The sequence below is a fragment of the Gekko japonicus genome, unplaced genomic scaffold (assembly GCF_001447785.1).
Source record: "Gekko japonicus isolate JY-2015 unplaced genomic scaffold, Gekko_japonicus_V1.1 scaffold159, whole genome shotgun sequence".
NCBI classification, from domain to species: Eukaryota; Metazoa; Chordata; class Lepidosauria; order Squamata; family Gekkonidae; genus Gekko; species Gekko japonicus.
This window is the reverse complement of record NW_015169177.1, coordinates 1,035,063-1,039,634: the sequence shown is the minus strand read 5'-3', so window position 1 is coordinate 1,039,634 and position 4,572 is coordinate 1,035,063.

Genomic DNA, 4,572 nt, shown 5'->3' with positions numbered 1-4,572 from the left:
CCAGTTATCTAAAGCAGGGCTGGAAAGCTCAGGTATGCAGGGCTCTTTAATCTCCTTGTTTGGTCCTTTACAATTCCCCAATTAATCCAGCACCACCAACCAGTTTTTGAACTGTATCTGGATTTACTGCACCGGGGATGGAATTTGTAAGGGACAGAGGCAAGGCCTGATCCTCTGAGATTTTCCAGGAGAGAAATTGGGATGAGGCAACTGCTGGATCCATCTCTGCAGTGGATGTTGCTCTTCTGACTGCCCTTCTATAACCCAGTCCAGCCCTTGCACCCCAGTAGTCTTTATGACATAGTATAGGTTTATGCTTCAGCTGTCTTGATTTATCCCAGATAATCTTGAATACTGGCTGACACTACCAGGTATCTGTCCTGCTTCTTGTTTTCCTGCTGATTCATGTCTGTGCATGGCAATATTGGTGCCATCTTCTAAGACCTGGCAAATAGCAGAAAGAGCTCTTGTACATCTCCTCTCCAACATCTAAAAAGAATGCATTTTGACATACACTTTCATTAAAAAGTCATGTTAGAACAACCCCTTTAAAAGGCTAATGACCATGTGAACATAATAATGAAAAGGTAACATCCAGTCCCTTTGCTAGTGCAAAATTCTCCCCCCCCCCAGAATTCCATTTTCTCCCCCTCCACATACACACCAAACTCCATTTCTCCCCCTCCTGTGTGGAGGCAACTACAGCTTGTGATCTACAACTTCTGTCCTATGTTCTCTAATGACCTGGGGTTCTGCAGCTAATCTGCTCAGCTTTCCAATTACTAGCTGCCAAACAAACAATGGTATTTATTTTTCATGTCCGGTAGTGTCTGTGCAATGATAACCAGCACAGAAAATAAAGGCCAGTCTAGGCAAAATGCTAGGTGATATGTGATCATCTAATGGCTCACCCCTGCAGCTGGGGTGGGGGGGCTACAAATCTGACTTGAACTGTGAGGAGAGTGGCTTAGCCTTTCCTGTATGCAGCAAAATCACCCCCAGTGCAATACTTTCCCACACACAGCAGAAAAGATACGGGTTCCCCTAACCTTCCTCTGGAAGGCAGGAATTTTTTTTGGCCAGTTCTGATTGGGAAAATGGTCCAAAGGGAAATAAAAGTTAAGGAACTCCTTTCGCAACCATCTCTGCTCAGTCAGATTCACAGCTCTCCACAGCTGTATTTATAGACAGGAGAAAATCTATTGGGAAACTGATCACATATCACCCAACTTCTTGTCTATTTTGTCACTCGATCCAGGGTAATTTAGGCTACAGTTCTGTAGCTTGCAGTTGGCATGCGATTTAGTATTAACAGCCATTGCGGTGTAGTGTTAGGCTCCATCTACCCATTACAAAGTCCTCATGTTTGTTGGGGAAACAATAGGAGTTCTGTGCCTCCCAAACGCACACTGGGTCTTTTCCGTTTGTGACCACAGCATGCAGGTAGCGTGCAGTCATAGCCTCCTTCCCCCCACCCCGCTCTTTCCATATTCCCAAACTGCTCTGTGGAGCTGCTATTCTGTTGTAAAACGTACATGCAGGCACATAGGTAACATGATTTTTACTATGGAGCCAATATCAATTTCATGGGGTGGCGGGAGGGTGCAAAAACAGCAAGTATGAGGGAGGGTACAGCCACGTCTCTCTGCACTCTGTGGTCACAAATGGAAAAGAGCCAGGGCATGCTTTGGAGGTATAAAACTCCCATTGCAAGTGTAAAACAAAGACCTTGTGTTGTACCCCAATAAACACAAGGACTTTTAAATATGTAGATGGAGCCTCAGACTAGTACTGGGGAGACCTATGTTCCAATTGCTACTCAGCCATGATCCTTGCTAGGTACTTTGAACCCACCCAGTCTGAGCCTACCCTTATCTCAAAGGTTTGCTGCGTGCAGCTCTGAAGTCCTTGGTGAAGGACAGGGTACAAATTATAACAGAACACGAACAAGACGAGATGCGCCAAAACTACAAAATGCACCTTTAATTGAATATATTAAACCAACTGCATATTATAATAAAGGACTGTTAAAAGTTTGACTCACGTAATATGTTTCACTTTGCTTTTTTTTTTTAACACAGCTTTTCTTGGGGTTTGGGTGTCAAACTGCAATTTTTTTCTTTTTTCTCTGCACTTCCTTGCAACGTTGTTCTCCATTTGTTATTTATTTATTTAGGTATTTTTACCCCACCCTCCCTGCAAGCGGGCTCAGGGCGGCTTACAAGGGGCGGAAGCCCATACATAAAATCCAATAAAACAATAAAATCATAAACAACAACACTACTAACAATAATAAAGTGCTTCCAGTATCAAGATGGTCTAGAGTGGTTATGATGGTCTCTTCCAACGGGCTAATTCCCCATTGGCTCAGTGCCAGGTATCCCTTCCAGGTCAGTCTAAACAATAGCAATACTAGGCAAACAAGTTAACCCTATAATGACTGAATTGTCAGACCTCGTAAATACATACATTTCCAACACTTTTCACACAGCTTTTCGTGGGGTTTGGGTGTCAAACTGCAATGTTTTTCTTTTTTCTCTGTGCTTCCTTGCAACGTTGTTCTCCATTTGTTGTCTTACCGTATTTTCTCCTTCGTCATTAGTGCTTTCTCAAATCCAATCAAGGGTGGTTTAAGGAAGCAGGGAGAAACACAAGGAAACCATGAAAGACAGCAAATGGGAAACAAATCGTGAGGAAACTTGGGAGAAAAATCTGCTGCCGTTCAGCACCCAAAGCACAGGAAAACGTCAATGTGAAATACCTCAGTGTACATTTTATTATGAGGCTCTTCCAGGTGGCAGTTTTGCAACCAACACTGCGTATAACTACAGTTATGCAGCCTCACCGTATGCATGTTTCCTTAAACATTAAGCCAACTGAGTTCAAGTGGTCTTGCACCCAAGTAAGTGTGTACAGGATTGCAGCCTTAATCTGCAAGCAAAGTGTATTCTTGTGTTTTCAGGAAGAGTAGAACCAGAAATCCTTGATTATTGGCCTCTTCAGTTTTCAAAAAGAGATCTGCTCAGAGGGTAGCCAGGGCTTTTTCAGTAGTGGCACCTTGCTAGGGTTGCCAAGCTATGCCTGGCAACTGGCAGGAGGGTTGGAGGCAGAGAGATGGGGTGTATGACATCATCTGCATCACTACGACACTTCCAGGGGAAACCCAGAAGTAAAGTAGGGCAGCTCTAGGAAGCCTCATAAACTGGCTTAGACCTGTCCTACATCACTGCCAGGTTTTCCCTCTGTTAGCCGCGACACCCGGTCTCGTTCTAAGTTGTGATGGGGATATTAACTAAGAGACCGTTTTCTTAATAGGTGTGCAAGCTAGGGATACCAGAGTCAGAACCCTCTCAGAGCTGCACAGACAACAGACAGGAAATGTCTTTTGTGAAATTTATTAAGAAAATAACCCTAATACTTTCAGCTAATCTATGGAATATCTCACACACACACACCAGAGAGCTAGGAAATAAAGAGGTGAAGTGATCTTAGAGATCAGTGACAAAAGAGGGTAAAGCATTGAGAAGGAGGGGGTATAGCTACCTTCCTAAAGAGAGGAGTCTGTGGAGAAGAGAAACAGACTGCTTGGCTGGCAAGCACATCTAAGGAGACCCAAAAGAATGGGGGATCCAGCCGGTACATGTCCCAGGAGATTGAAACTAAAATGGCTGGGGTTTGGAGTCCTGATATGGGAATGGCCAGTAATGGCTCTAGAGGGGTTTTGGACAAAATAAGTCCATAGTTGCGGAAGGATAGCCTTTGTTAGTAAAGCGTTGGGCAATTGCAGAGTCTTGGCTCCATTAATGGCTGGGCGTTCCGCACAGTTACGAGCAATCTGTCAACTTCCTCCAGACTGAGCGGGTCAAAACATTCTAAACCCCACGAGGATGTGCAAGGGGCCTCATGGTTGCTCACTGTTTCAACTGTGGCGGGGAGGTCGCGGCGGAGCTCCAAGACTTTATCCGCAAAATAGCTCGCAAAACCCTCACAGCCGATATCCAATTCCCTACTATTTTGTCTGCCCTGTGGCAGAGTTCTCAAAGACCGAATTGTTCTAAACAATTGAGCTGGGCGTGAGCTAGCGGATGCAATCACGGCTGCATAGAATTCTCTCTTAGCAGCTTTGACTGCCATCTCATAGGATCTCATAAACGTCCTATAGGATGTTCTTGATGCTTCGTCGCGAGCACGCCGCCACCGTCTCTCTAATCGTCTTAGTTCCAGCTTCATAAGCTGCAACCCCTGGGTATACCAGGGGGCCAGCATAGTGCGAGGGTGCAGAGGGCGCCAGGGAGCAATCTCATTGATAGCTGTGGAGAGCCGGTCATGCCAGTCCCCCACAAGCTCATCTAATGAGCCGCCAGGGGGCATTGGATCCCGCAGAGCCATCTGAAGCCGTACATGGTCCATTTGGCTCCGCGGGCGAGCTAAAATCTGCTCGCCGCCTAAACAGGGTCGGGGTGGGATGTTCAGAATAGTGGTCCGACCATGGTACTGCCATAGCAGTAATCCGGTCCACTGTAATCCCCGCAGCGAAGATCAAATCGAGTGTGTGCCTGGCCTGGTGCGTGG